Genomic DNA, 16,166 nt, shown 5'->3' with positions numbered 1-16,166 from the left:
CACACAAATCTACATAACTATGTCACCAGGGGACTATAATCCCATACAAGGGCTGGGTAACTGCATTGAACAAACCAACAACTGGATGTGCCAGAATTTTCTTCAATTAAACAAAGATAAAACAGAAGTAATTGTTTTTGGTACCAAGGATGAACAATTGAAAATCACCGCTCAGCTTCAGTCACTGATGTTAAAACCCACAAACCAAGCCAGAAATCTAGGTGTAGTTATGGATTCAGATCTCAACCTGAACAGTCATATCAAGACAATTACAAAATCAGCCTACTATCACCTGAAGAATATATCAAGGATTAGAGGACTTATGTCTCAACAGGATTTGGAAAAACTTGTCCACGCATTTATCTTCAGCAGACTGGACTACTGTAACGGTGTGTTTACAGGTCTCTGTAAAAAGTCCGTCAGAAAGCTGCAGCTGATTCAGAACGCTGCAGCTCGAGTCCTCACTAAGACCAGGAGGGTGGACCACATCACTCCAGTTCTGAGGTCTTTGCACTGGCTTCCTGTCCAACAAAGAATTGACTTTAAAATCCTGCTGTTGGTTTACAAAGCACTGAATGGTTTAGGGCCAAAATACATCTCTGATCTGCTGCTACCTTATGAACCATCCCGACCCCTCAGGTCGTCTGGGACCGGTCTACTTTCTGTTCCCAGAGTCAGAACTAAACATGGAGAAGCAGCGTTCAGTTTTTCTGCTCCACATATCTGGAACAAAGTCCCAGAAAGCTGCAGGTCTGCTGAGACCCTCAGCTCATTTAAATCAAGATTGAAGACCTTTCTGTTTGCTGCTGCCTTTAATTGAACCACATTCAATTCATATATTAATCAATTTCCTGCATTTCTGCATTTTACTACTGTATTTTATTTCTTACACTGTTCTTAATTGCTGTTAAATCTCCTTTTCTTTTGCCTTATGTTTTGATGCTTTTAATGGTTTTAAAAGGACTGCACAATATGTCGCCATTTCCTCCGGGACCGAGTTCGTGCAAGGCGTACACTATAAAACGCAGATCGGCAGAGATCTTTTCCAGACGTGGTTTGTGTGCGAGTAATTGCAGAATTGCGGCAGTGTGTGGTTGAGTGCGTGCAGCGTAATGTCTCAGGGAGACATCGATTATTGTTTCAATGTATGTTTTAAATCTCCTTTACTTTTTACTACTGAATTTTATTTCTTACACTGTTTCTTTAATTGTTTTTAAATCTCCTTTTCTTTTGCCTTATGTTTTGATGCTTTTAATAGTTTTATGTGAAGCACTTTGAATTACCTTGTTGTTGAAATGTGCTATACAAATAAACTTGCCTTGCCTTCAAATAATCTGCCGGTCATAATCGAACAAATGCCCAAAAAGGGCTCGACATGGCAAAGACTTGGCTTATTTGAGACTGAAATTGTGCAGAGGGAGTCTTTTTGTGAGTCTTTTTGTAGGTCTATGCTTTTGGCTGCTGTATGTAGAGCCATATATATTGTGAACTCAACTACCATGACATGCAATGTGTATCTAGGCCATTAATTCAGAGGAGGGTGCATCAAACTGATTTCAAATTCTTGCAAGATGCATACGGCTGGATATGGTTCTCCTTATCCGCCCAGAGAGCAGGAATACATTTCTGTGACAGGGTGAAACACTGCAGCTGAGAGAGAGAGAGAGAGAGAGAGAGAGAGGGGGAGAGTTATTTTTGGTCAGTAGATGAATCCACCTGAATTTCAACCTTGAGCATGATTAGGAAACACTCTTGCCTATTTTGAGCCACACCTTTTGAAACAGGGCACTTCTTGTCGAAACCAAGTAAGTGATTCCTGAGTTATTAAAATTTCAGTTCATAAACAGTACATTGTCACACAGTCACACGCTTACGTTTGATGTTTGTTTCCCTGGAAGCTAGCATTTGACGACACAATACCCCCCCCCCCCCCCTCCCTATTTAAAATCCAAACGCACTCCCGTTCTCTGAGGCATGTAGGAACTCATATGAGGGCTTTGCTACAGAAAAAAACCATCAGTATTTTCATTTGGAGCTGCTTGTGTTTTTCTTTCACGATCTATCGCCGCCCCTGTTTTTTCTCTCTCCTCTGCACTGACAGGTTGTTGATGGAATAATGGGGGTGTAGGGCATGCTACAGCTAATTCGCCATTGGATACCAGATTGATGGGATTGCAGTGTAAATTACTCGCAACAGTCCACAGACTTTGATGAAAAATAATAAAGGGATATGCCGTGGACAGATGATGATGTTTGGTCGGGTACGAAGCTGTGCAAATTAACGTATCTTGTAATTTAACATCAAAGTGTAGCTGTGTGTCATAATGTGTTTGTACAAACGTACTGTAATGGAGCTACAGATAACGGATATAATTATAGATAAGCACTGTTTGTTTTGAGCAGTATGGTTAATTGACTGCTAAAAAGGCCCATGCATCATTGATAAAAGGTATTGGGGGGGGGGGATGTATAATTGCATAAATGATAAATCGAATTGCATATAACTCCTGCTCACTGTGACGAATCATGCTGTTGCACAACAGTTGCATTGACCAGTGTTACAATGAAGATGTACAAATGAGAAAGGGATGTGTAAGTTATTGCAAGAGTCGTTCCTCACAATGGGCGGCTTTTAAACCCGGGGATATTTTCAGGTAATCATTTTAAATTCATGTAACATTTTGTCACAGAATGGAAAGATGTTGGTGGAGCTCAGGCACAATAATTATCTGGACTCGAAGCAAATCACACAAACCATAAGTCGTACCAGCTCTGTTCCCATCATGCACACAATTATTTTGCTAAATAATTGCCCTTAGACTAACATGGCATGCTATGAAACAGTTGTTTGACAACATGCCGTTTTTCTTCATTCAAATTAATTTTATTTGGTGACCTTGTTGAGATGCGTTTTTTTTGTGAGTCATTATTTTGACATTGACCTCACAAAATGTCAATGTCACAGTAGGGGAAAATATTTTTGTCATCCACAAGTAAAGCAAGCGAGTCTGCTATTCTCGTTTTTGTTTTTTTCATATGTTTATCTACAAGATTTATTTTGTCATTTTGCATTTTTGACTGTATGAATACCTGTCTCTGACTTTCTTGTAGCATCTAAAATTATATTTCCGTCATTTGTCGAGGAGCTGGAAGTGTTTTATCACCTGTCATTTCACACGCTGCTAGAAAAACATGATTATTTAATTATGTATTTTATGAATAATAAGAAATGAAAAAAAAAACCCAATACAATTAGGATAAATAAATACATTACCTGCTTCATTGACTTCATAATTAAGAAAGTCTGCTCAGGTGGTGTAGTGATGGTAACATAAATTATAAGATGAGCAAGGATCTCATATCTCGGTGATACTTCGCACTTCCATCTTTGTTTGGCGAAACATGTATGAAAGGCCAGGGAATGTTCTAGTGACGCGACAAACTCGACGGTTTTAGGTGTCGTTATGCATACTTAAATTGGCAGGTGTTCTAAAATGTTGGGTTAGCTCTGTGTCTTGAACTAATGTCATGTATGCTTATTATGAATGAAAAAAAGTGATAATTAAAAAAAGTGATAATTAACGTTAGTTACGTGACAGAAAGAGGCACAAACTGCAGCCACCAACTTAACAATACAATTTTTTTTATAATTTAAAGGACACTGGAAGCAGCAAGTAAACACGTCTAGGCTGCTAGCCTGAAGCAGGATGCAGATGTTATCTATGGACAGCTAACATTAACGTCCCAGCCAATGGAGCCAGCATAGTTACACAGTAGCTTCTCTGCAGGCACAGAACTTTGCACCATGCACGAGGAGGCAGAGCACGAAAGAGACTTTTCCCCGCTTTGACTAACAGTTGCAAGTTGTTTGTTCATCCGAGATATTCATGGACTGGATGTTCTGATAAACGCCACCGTGGAGAAGCGCTCACAGAAAAAGAATCGTAATCAGCACAAGAGAGGCGCTCGCAAAGCAGCACAGCCCATTATACAATATATATAATGGGACACTGAAGAGGATGCTACTGCAACAGAAGCCCACTTAGATCCTCCAGACCCCCTTTTGCCAATATCTGTGGAGAATTCAGAGGACAAAAGTAAGTAATTATTTTGAACATATACCTTGCTGTTTTTATCCCCCTGTTGTTTCTTAAGGACATGCGTGTGTGTGCATGCGCGCGTGTGTGTGTGTGGCTTTTGCAGCTGTTGTGTGTGTGTTTTGTCTCCAGCATCATAGATGTGGTTATTGATTGAAGAGCAACGTCACACCTTGGATTGTGTTCAGTTTGTCTGTGTTATGGATTGCTGTTTGGAGTTAGTTTTGTTGATAATCTTGCCTCATACTATAGCTGTGTGTATACTGTGTGTATACCACTTCAAGTGGAAAAGAATGCAGACGCAAAGGCACAGTCTGGCTCAGTGGACGTTGTAGATCAACATTATGGCCATGGGATTTTACTTATTGTTCTTTACTGAATCAGCTCAACTATGTTTGCAAATGACAGCAACACAGCAAAACCGGGTCTTCTCTAAATGTGACAACATGGATGTGTGCTGTAGATCAGAGTTCTTCCAATTAATTATAGGTTCACTGGGCGTAGCATGTGTGAAATGGTCTCTAATTGTGCAATGAAAACCAGCAGGAATCTGGCATTGTCGCTGAACTCACTCAGTCACTGCCCCCTAACATAGCAAACACGCAGTCGTTCATATTTAGCAGCAATTCATTCACGAATCATCACCGTTCTGCGTCATCGCTGACGGGGTGTAGTGTCACGTGACAATAAAAAAAAAAGGTCTGCACGGAGCTCCCTTTTTGTGAAACAGTCTGTCTTCACAGCTCACCATGTGGCCTTTTTCAACGGCCTTCAGACTTTTTTTTTTATTGTATTCTCCAACGTCTGTGGCCACAGTCGCCCCACACACACTTTTTTTGATTTTATATTAAGACAACCGAGGCATCTAGCATTTACTATACTTACTCAGAAACTCCAACATTGGAATAAAAACAAGTAGTGTCCATGGCATGCCGACTACTTTTTGATACAAAACAAACGATGCAGAGCTTCACTCTTAATAGATGTGAAATCAGTCACGTGACACGACACCCCGTCAGCGATGATTCTGGACTCTCTTGAGTATGGGTATGCTATTTTCCAGCAGAGGCCTAAAAAATAGGGCTGGTGTTTAAGAGGGTGCATATGAGTTAATGCCCAGGCAAGGCCATGCTGTGCTTTATACGTAAGGTGTATTTGCATTCTGTGCAATATTTAATTGGAAGCTGGTGCAGAGTCTTCAGGATTGGGTTCATTTAATGAGTTTGATCGTTTCTAGTCAGTGTCTGTCAGGCATGTTTCAACCAAATTGTTCAACCAGTAAATATCGCACTAAAATCTTAACGAAGTTCAGAGTGGTTGGATTTTGGAATAGTTCCAGAGGTTGCTGTAGAAGTCATTTTTTTCCAACTACATTTAACAGTTGGTGAAGGGTCGGGTCGGCGTCCAGGATAACGATCGGACAGAGTGAGGACAGGAATGCAGCTATATGTAGTTTCAGTGCAACAAATAACAACAAAAGCCAGAATGTTATTCTTGCCGGTTTTACAGAATACCAAAAAAGGTGATATAAATCATTACGTCTGGAGCACAGAATCGAGGGCAGGAGAGTTGAGACAGCGTCTTCCCCTCACATATTTTCTTCTCATTCATAGGATGGCCTCACTAAAGCTAGTGTTAGGTTTCAGAGCAGGGTTTAAGTATGTGTTAGGATAACTAAATAGGCTGCTTGCTTGTTATTTTACTGCCTCTCCTGCTCGGGCTTTATTGGTATCCTTTGCCTCCAATTCAACGCAATATGGTTCAGCCCAGACGAAGCCAACGCTGCATTATGGCATAATTTAATTCTGTTATAATAGTAGTGACCTTTTAGCGATTGAAGTAACTACAGTGAATACTGAGCATATGGGGAAGAACAAAATGATTAAAAGAATTAATTAGGAAAAAAAGAGCTGAACTGGACTCGTGCTGGTTTTTGTTGAGGAAACTAATTTGTCAAGAATAAAATACTCCCAAAATGAATAAATTGAAAACGTGTAGATTACAAGGAAATGTGTCTTTGTTATTTAATACCAATCTTGCATTGCAGAATGTGCCCCATCCTGCACACAATTGGAAAATAGCTGATGACTTGTTTGTGGTGCTTTGGCATACATCACTTTGGGAACTGCATCAATGCCCCGATGGGTGGAGGAGACGCACACATTGTACTGTGGCTCTGCAGAGGAGGTGTGGCAAAGCAAAGAAAGGCAAATTTGACCACATTATGGCTGGGCATGATGGGCTGTCTCTGGCACACACACACACACACACACACACACACACACACACACACACACACACACACACACACACACACACACACACACACACACACACACACACACACACACACACACACACACACACGCACACAAAAGTCCAATCCAGCTGCCAATATCTTGCCCCTGTGGTCAGACAGGACCAGTGGCAGCAAATGTTGTTGGCACAAAGGACGTGTTGTGTATTCGGCAAACAAAACAGAGAATTATGCAATGATGAAGTAGGCTATTATGAGGTTTGTCACAGCTCTGCTTTTCATCTCCACCGGTTCAGAAAAAACATCAGAGTTATGGTAAGGTTCTTTGGTAAGGGCCAAGTTAAAAATGTACATGAATATTTCTTATAGATGATCTCTCTTGTACCAGGACATGCCACAATGTGCTTTATGTTTTGGCGTGCTGTTGATATTTTATGCTGTAAGACTGGGAAGAGGCTATTCTCTTCAAACATGTGGAACATACCTGGTTCATTTGTAGGCTACCTGAACGTACAGTTTCAGCAATTCAGATTTGACCCAGTACTGTATGCAGTAAGTAGTTTTGTTGCATTTTGATTTCATAAATGTTTTTCTTGTGCCATAGCCTGCTGTTAGCCATGTTGTGTCTGTTCAACTCAAGGGAATACTACGGTGAAGTGTTTGTATTAATATCTCATTCCTCCACTGTTGAAAGACCATTGAGCATTTGTTTTAAGAACTGCACGTTGTCCCAAGAACATTCTGACAGCAATAGTATCCAAGTCGGAGTAATTCACTCCTTATGTTCAGTGAACACAGTATTTGACCACAATATTGCTAAATATAAGACTTCAGTCAGCCAGACATCCTGTTCGGTTGTAGCTCACATTGACCTGACACAATGTAGCTGAAGGGTAGCCAGGGACTGACTGCCTCTTGTGTATCAATGGAGGAGCAGTGCCAGTACATGTCCACAGTGTCTTAATACGTCCCTGTGAGATCTACGAGCAGAATAGAGGGCCAGCTCATTTCATCATCACATATTGCTTTGTTATATTAAATGCTAGATGCAGCCAATTGGAGTGAAACACTTAATGAATTCCCATCATTTTGTTAGTATTATTTTGGGGTCAAAGAGATGAGAAATATAATACAAATATAATGAATACTTTTTAGCCCTGTTCTGATGTGGGGAAAAGATGGAGGAAGAGGGGGAACGGATCATTAAAGTGTCATCCTGAGAGAAGATTTGCCCAGAGTCTACTTATGAAAATCCACATTGAAAGATATAATTTCAAAGACAAGCCTGTCTGAGAAATCCCTTCCCTGCTAAGAGGACTGGAAAGTCATTTTGCATGTTCTAGCCGTAGACTCCATCCTGAAAGAGCTGAATCACACACCGTTGCACACAGTTGGGCATCCGGCCCCCGAGCTAGGAACCAAAGCAAAGTCAGCACAATGTGCTGAGCACATTGTGCTGTCTCACTACGCGACTGCAACGAAATGAGAAATGAGTTTTCCTCATGTTTGACAAGGACGCTAGAAGATCTACATTCTAGTAAGATGTAATGGTTTGTGAGTTCATCACCAGGGATCTTTGATTGAAGGGCAACACACAGATTCACCAATGCATGAAAACCAACAGGAAGTGGTCAAGGCTGAGCAGCGGTAATGAAGCAGGAAACCAAATCACATGATCATACCTTCATGATTATGACAACAAACAAGGTCATTTTTAATAATTTCAGTTATTTGATACAAGTTTTTTATTTTTTGTTAGTTATATATTAGTTATTGTGGATTTTTTCTTTTTTACTTAATATCCTTTACTGTTTTATGATACTATGTCTCTTGTTTGCATTATGCTGCTGTAATCCTGTACATTTAAGCACTGCGGGGCTAATAAAGGATTATCTTATTTTAAGTTCGGAAGATACAGATGTACTGTGTGTATGCATTACAGTGGAGCACAGTTTCATTGCTTTAAAAGTATTCATATTAATAACGGCATATTGATTTTAGTTGCATGACCCAGTCCCAGACTCAATGTATTCGACAGCACCAACAGAAAAAAGGAGAGAGAGAGAGAGAGAGAGAGAGAGAGAGAGAGAGAATTTTTGTTCACTTTGGTAGTCAAAACTGAAGATCAGTTGTTGACTGGATTAAACAACTCATGTGGAATCATGTCGAGTTGGCGAGACCGAGTTTATTCTTTGAATTGAATTCCTATAAGAGTGACACGTAAGTGGTTGTGTGCTGTGATAAGAGCAGCAGACCTTCCTGCATGCTTCGACTAACTTGGACGGAGTGACGAGTTTATCGAATGCCTCATTGTATCCTCTTTAGCAGTGATCCACTGCTGATATGCGCCGGAATGGGATTGAATCTTTATGTTTTTTGCTTCTTCAAAATTGTATCACATTTTAAATGAGAGCGTGTGTGTGTGTGTGTGTGCACGTGCTTGTGCTAAACTTAGGCTAAATGTGTGGTGACTGCCTTGTTTTTCCCCCTCCTTGCTAAATCTTGGCCTTTCTGTGGCTGTCTGACATTCTGCACTGCAGAGATAACATGAGATTAACTTGTCTGAGCTCCTGTTCAACCAAAGTTTGGTTTTGTCTGCCCAGAAACAATAACAATGTGGTTAAAGAGGCTGAAAGCGGCAATGAGCTACAAAACAGGGGGCACACTCAGTGGCCACTTTATTAGGTACACCTGTACAATCTATGCTGTGCATCTCAGCTACACCATGGACTTGCTGTGTCTTGCAAGTTGTGCCTGCTATGTTTTATTGAAGAGAAAATCAATAAACCTGAAGGGTGAAATGAATGCTGATCGGAGTTTATGCTCATTTATGGCATTCCTTTACTGTTTCAGTCGAGATCAGTTTAATTTGATTCAAATTCTAATGTTTTCCACTCTATCACAACAATGAAATCAAAAAGGGACATTCCGCCTTGCATACAGATGCCCACTGCTTCTGACTAAACTAAAACTAGATGTCGTATTTTTAAGAAAAGGAATAATAATGTGTGATAATAATCTCAAGAGTTACAAACTGATTACATCTGCTGAAAAACTTTGTGATGCGTGACCCAAACCGACACTCAGTTTATCTGATAAGATTACATTTCACCGCAGCAGTTTAATTTGTGTTTTTGCAAGCTTTTGATTTGCATCTGCCTTTAAAATCCATCTTTTAATAAGAATTTGGTGTCATTCAGGGCAAGAAAATGTATAGAGCGGCTGTGTTAGGTAACTTTGCTGTGACGCTTTGAAAATGCACAAAGACATTTCAAAAAGGCACATTTCTCATATCTAGCCAAAAGACTCCATGCAATTGCCACTGAGCAGCTGCTATTGTGTGACAATGTAGAAACTTAACTTCACAAAATGAAAGTAACCAGCAATCAACACCAGAAACATTGTGTTTCTGTCAGGATCCAGGATCCCTGTCTGACCTGTTCGGTGTTACCTCTGTTTCCCCTGATCTCCTCTCCTCATGTGTTCTGTCATTCCCCTGTTTGTTATTGTGTGCCATGTGCTCTCTGTTTGTCCTCTGCCTCCAGACACCTCCCATGGCCACACCCTTGAGTGTGCACAGCTGAGGACACTCCAGCCGATCACCTCCTGCTGCCTGACACACCAGACTCAGGGCCCACTAATGAGTCCCCTGTCACTACATAAGCTCTGGCCCTGCAGTCTGCGGTTGTCAGGTCGTACCGTCTTTCACCCGCGTCAACCCCGCGGCGTCCTCTGCCCTCGTGTTCTACGGATTACACGCCGCCGCTCTGCCCTCGTGTGTACGGATTACACTCCGCCGCTCTGCCCTCCTTGTGTGACACGGACTACTCTCGCCGTCAAGCTGCCAGCCCTCCGGTGTCGAGCCACGGGCCTCACACCGTCGCTCTGCCACTCTGGTGTCGGACCACGGGCTCCACACATTCCAAATAAAACTTGTTAATCGTAACTTCTGTCTCCTGTGGTCTTGCGTTTGGGTCCTACCGGTGAACTCTCACATAACAGTTTCGTTGGCCAACACTTTCCAGTGATAATGGTATTTAACTATTATGCAGCACATCATTGTGTGCACACTGTTAGCCAGGAGGCAATGACAGTCTCATTAAAAATTGGCTTTAATTAACGATCTTGTCTGTTTATTACAAGTGTCATGATGTGCGTGGGTGCAACCCCCGGCACATTTACACATTGTCTACATGACGATACACCCTGATGGCTATCTTTGGTTATGATCGAGAAATCCAGGCAGTGTTTAATTGATCGGGAAGGGTAGAGGTTGAACTGAGCCCAACTCTCCCCACAGAAATACTGACAGAGTGCTTGAGGGTCTGGTCACTTTCATTATAATAGACAGCAGAGCATATTTTGTTTCTGCTGCAGTCACCAGGCAGCTGCAATCAGGAGCGTGGCTCTCGCCCAGTAATTATAAACAGGGAGGATGGAGGGAAGAGCTTGCGTTTAACCTTCACAGCCCCTTGTTCTATTAGAAGTGAATGTCCACATCCTATTTGTGTAATCCCCCTCAATCCTCCTCCGCAATTTATGTCTTGCTTTGTGCAATTTCCCGGACGTGGTCAAGGTCCTCCTCAAAATGCATTTGGATTCGGGCACTTTCTCGTTCCACTTATCAAAAAGACTTTGCAATTGGAGTTCAGGGTAATGAGTTGTGAGGTGTTTGCGTCTTATCCACGCCACAACTCATTGTGTATGCCAACTGGGCTGCTTGGGCTTGCTGCCCTTCACTGCGTGCACCGAGGGAATCCCAAACGTCCCGTCGTAAAAGCACAGGAAGCTGTGACCTCTTTTGAAAGACTATGAATCATCCTGTTATCTCCATCTCTTCTGTGGGAGGCACTCTCATTCCAACGTACTGTCGAGTCAGGGCTTGGTAAATGAAGTGGGAAGGCAGCAGTGATGGCATTGCAATCGCATTCTAAGAATGGTGTTGGGGGGGGACACATTTGCATATCACCCCCGACGTGCAAACAATATTGTGCATTAAACTCAAGAGAAAGTCGACGCAGGACGGAGCTTAATTATTACAAAAGGCAGCACGATGGAGAGATCTGTTAAGTAATCCTCTTTTTGTACTCCAGGCTAGGGTAATGAAGCGCAGACCGTCATTAGCATGCCCTATGTGTGTCAAGTCAAATTACCCCTTTGCCTTGCTGCTGCGACTCAAAACAACCAGCCCTTCAAGTCAGCTGATTAGATGCAGCAAATCCTTGCATGGCGGATTTCCTCTTAATTGGTGGTGAAACCTCAAGCCAGGTTCACGTTTCAAATATCATTCCTGTGATTCCCGTTTAACATTCACCATATTTCCCCTCACCGGGGATCTTATCAATCTAGAAACTCTTGGAGTTAAATGGTCAATTTGAGAGATGGTCGCACATGAAGAAGGTAAACTGTTTCTAGGGTAGAGCAACAGCTCACTCGAATTCGTTCGAGTTAGCGTATCCACACTGCAGCCTCGTGCAGGGATTTGACTGTTTCACTTTGATTGGTTTTATTCTGTCTGGCATGCACACAAGGTCTGTATCTGTCCCCCACATTCCTCTGGATGGAATATGATTTAGACCACTGCATGTCTGTGAATGAGCAAACAGTCTCTGGTGAAATGAGTTATCCGAAGCGTGTGAGAATGAATGGCTTGTGGCTGCAAAGTTCGCTGAAACATTTGCTTCTATTTTTATTTTTATTTTTTTGCATTTCAGTGTAACATTAATCCTGTTGTCCAATTATTCAGGTGAGTGAAACCTCACAAACACGGAGGACATTGGATTGATAAATGGAGGAATTTGTACTTCCCTGTTCTAATCTGTGAGCAGAAACAGAATGAATTTCAAAGGTCACCTCTCTACCTCCGACAGACATAATGGATATGTCACCTCTGTCGACGTTAGCCGTGGCCAAGACCGGAATTTATACAGGGGTCCCACTACGCATTAGTCCTGAGTCCTATAGCGTGGAAGGCACTGTAACAATTTATGTTTGATAGTTTTAGTGTGAAATAGTTGCCTTGCAGGATAACGGGATTAAACTACAGCAGCGCAGCTCACATTCATGGTCAGAAATGTGCCTCACCAGCAAGCCATTTGCAGGTATGAATTAATGTGTTCATACATGCGCCCAAGGGATGGACACCGTAAATCACGGGCATTGTTCACACGTGGCATAATGCCAAACTGAATTCTTCAGCAAAAAGAAAAAAAAAGGTTGAAGCTGGCCATCTGCCAAAACACAGAGTAAATCTTGCTTGTGCCAAACTATCAAAGCGTTATCAAAGCTGTGTGCGATATGGTTTATGCTGTATGAAGATGGCTAATAAAGGATGTTGGAGATACATTCGAATATTCTGGATCACCAGCGTGTTGAGTAGTGTATTGTAAAATCTACCACACACACACACACACACACACACACACACACACACACACACACACACACTAATAGGATGGGTTGGGTTGGATTTTTTGACTGTTAATGACTGTGACATTTCTAAATGTCTTGTAAAATAGGGCACATTGCCTGTCTTTGAAAGGGGAGATGGGACACCTGGTGGTCCAGAGCTGGCCGAGGGCCCGAGAGATGGAGAAAAGGCTAACCTTTGAAAATAAAATGAGATCAGGTCGTTCATCCTTGTCTCAGCATTTCCATTGCACTGTTTGGTGCAGAGAAGAGATGAAATCACAGCAATCTGAGTGCCTCTTTCCACAAAAGCCTAACCGGCTAAAATCAAGTTTCGTGCTGCCCATCTACAGCACGGGCTGCATACTATGTAGTGTAGCAGAATATAGGAAGGACTTGCATAACGGTTTCCCACGGTGTGGCGCTTGTTCCTCATGTGAATTCCGTCCAGTCATCTCCTACGGTGCAAGGTCAATCCTTATCTGGGTTAGGGTATTGCTTCTGTGAAGTCACTGTGTGGAGAACATGATCTCGAATGCATTTCAGACTTTCCTTTATGTCCTGTCAGTATCGGAGTTGTATACAGTATGTTGCATTGCATATGCAGTAGTTAACATTGTCCTTCCAGTGGGTTGTTGTCAACTGAGAAGTCAGATTGCTCAGAATAGCTGCAGGATCTCTTGAAGTGATGATTTGTTTCCAGTAAGACTCCACCCCGTCTTAGTATAGAACCATTTTGTGCTCCGTTTGACTTCATACTCTTGTTTAAAAAAAAAAAACTTTGATCAGCTTGCTGTCAGTGGGAAATAACTCATTTGGGGGGGGGGGGGGGGGGGGGGGGGCTGCTAATCCCTCAGCTAATCAGTGTTTGCAGTAATTGTTCTCTAGAAGTGAATATTCATACTGTTTGAGTTCATTAGCACACTTTGCTCAAATACAGCACCTGACACCAGAACTACAGAAGTAGACTATAAATTGATGGTATTTTAATTTGGCAGTCCTGACTTGAATTTAATTAAGTCACTTGGTGACTGCTGTAATATTTTTTTCCAGACTAAATTTCCCACAGGCAGTGAAGTTAATGACCTAAAATATCACAATGTGGTTTTTAGTGGTGACGGTATGACATCATGTCATTAAAAATGAATGAAATGAAATGAGCTATACACCTACATGTGTTTTTGAGAGGAGCAGCCTGCCCCATAATGTTAATGTGATGTGATTCATTCAGAGTTGGTAGCCTAGAAACAGCCATGCTGTTGTTTTGAGTTGAGAGCGAACTGTATTGATGAGCAATGTGGATTTCAGCAACAAAGAACATTTGTAAAAAACACTTTTTTTTTCACATATTTACCGTTGTTTTATTATTCTTTTAATACCTCTTTTCACCACAGCCATAGTGGGATTTACATTACACTCTGAAGAAACCGAAATGTGACGTAGGCCTAAACTTTTCCATCCTAGCCCGCATGAAGAAATATTTAGAAAAGCGTAAACGCTGTTGGACCAGCACTGTAGAAAAGACACATGGGCTCATGGATTCAGCGTGTCGCCGATTTTTTCTCAGCAAAAATAGAATGCGAAACTGATCTGTTGAGAGCCGGCAGCAGCAGTAATGCAGCATGATCCTGTTTAGTGAAATTGTGCAATAATCTTCTTCACATCAGGGCACTTGTTGCTCAGTGATACCATGCTGCTCGTTGTGGATATCGAAGTCAGTTGTTGCACTTTGCTTTTGACATCATTATTACTTATAACGTTTTGACTCTGCAAAATAATCTGAATAGTTCAGAGTTCAGTTATCAGTGTAAATGTTTACATGAGAAGGAACCAAATACAGCAAGTCTAAGTGATAAACTAAACTAAAACTTTCTAACTTTTCTAAAACCACCTATCAGCCCCGATATAGATACTTGGGCTTTGGTTACCAGCCAATACAGAGTACTGATCAATACCAGCGTTTAATTGATAAGCTGTATGTCTCACTGTGTGGAAGTGACTGAGATCATTCTTTTATGTAAAAGGAGACCTTATGCTTGAGTTAAACATTGCTTTACCAACTTTGTAAAACAATAAATACATACATAAATGTACTGAATTGTAATTTATCCATTGTCAGGATGCCCGCTATAGCTATTTGAGTCAGTATCAGACCGATATCCAATATCCGTATCTATCTGTATCTTTGCATCTCTAAAAACTAGAAACTTGCAATGAAGCCTTTATTGTCTGAGTTGCCACTGAACTAGTCCAAGCTACCGTTTTTTAAAATGTTTTCACGATTCAAATGAAAACCTAAACACGTAAACAGTGTTTGCTTGCCAAACTTTGTACTTTGAGAGAACCAAAACAGCTGCAGGGGGTCAGAGCCCTGTTCTACATCGGTGAGTCAGAGGCAACCGGGCCTCCAGTTTTAGACCTCATGTCATTCCCATTTAATATTTTCATTAAAGTGATCACACCCGGAACCCTTTTATAAAACTCATGTCATTGTTGTAACTCATTTTAACTCTCTGCCCCGAGGGAAAGAACTGGGTGATGCTAACCTTTGGTGTGATGATGATGAATCCCCGACTCGGGAGCTACTTCTTTTAACGAGGACACCACCATCCTGAAATAGAATAAACTGTTGTATCACGCTTCAGTGGTGCTTAAATAGTACAACAATATTGCAGTTAGGGCTCTGTGGTGCACCTCCATTACCTCTTTCTCTGTTCTCTACACTCCCACATCACAACCTACTGCTAATGCCCACGGCGTTTCCCCAGCTGGAATATGAAATGCTGTGTTTTGTTTTGGGACCAGTCGAGTCAGAAAGGAAGCTCTGAGACACTTTGAAACCCAGCAAAGTGATCTTTATTATCATCACTTTGCTCAGTTTAAGGGGGCTATAATCACAGGACCTTTGGCCTCAATCTCCTCCTCGCCTTGTGTGATTCTGCGAGTGTTTGATTTTAGCAGAGGAATTTAAATTCTTTGACTTAATGTTTGTGCGTTTCTACCCTGAGAATAAAAGTCCACATAATTTATAAATGTTTAGAACATCAAGTAATTGTGCTCCTTATGCAAAAGAGGTTTTTAATCAATAGTATAACTTTAATTAGCAGCTTTTCACGGACTGGCAGCATAGCAACCACATTATTTCCCCCCAAATAGTTAAACCTGAGCAACAACCATGCACAATCAAAAGATCAAATAAATAAAATAAAGATGGCAGTACAGTATGGGAGCCGTTACTTTAGCCCTTTGGTGCCTTAATTCAGTGTTTTGTGATCCTGATTCATGATTAAAGTTTTAAAGATATGATTACATTATTTACTGAAGAGACAATGTGGCCAAAGAACAACTAACCGGTCGGAATGGACACTGAATGGCCTGTAAGTGAATTAATGGTAGAGAATGGC

Source organism: Melanostigma gelatinosum (assembly GCF_949748355.1).
Source record: "Melanostigma gelatinosum genome assembly, chromosome: 7".
Classification (NCBI taxonomy): domain Eukaryota; kingdom Metazoa; phylum Chordata; class Actinopteri; order Perciformes; family Zoarcidae; genus Melanostigma; species Melanostigma gelatinosum.
The sequence above is the reverse complement of the archived record's forward strand: the minus strand, read 5'-3'. Positions refer to the sequence as shown.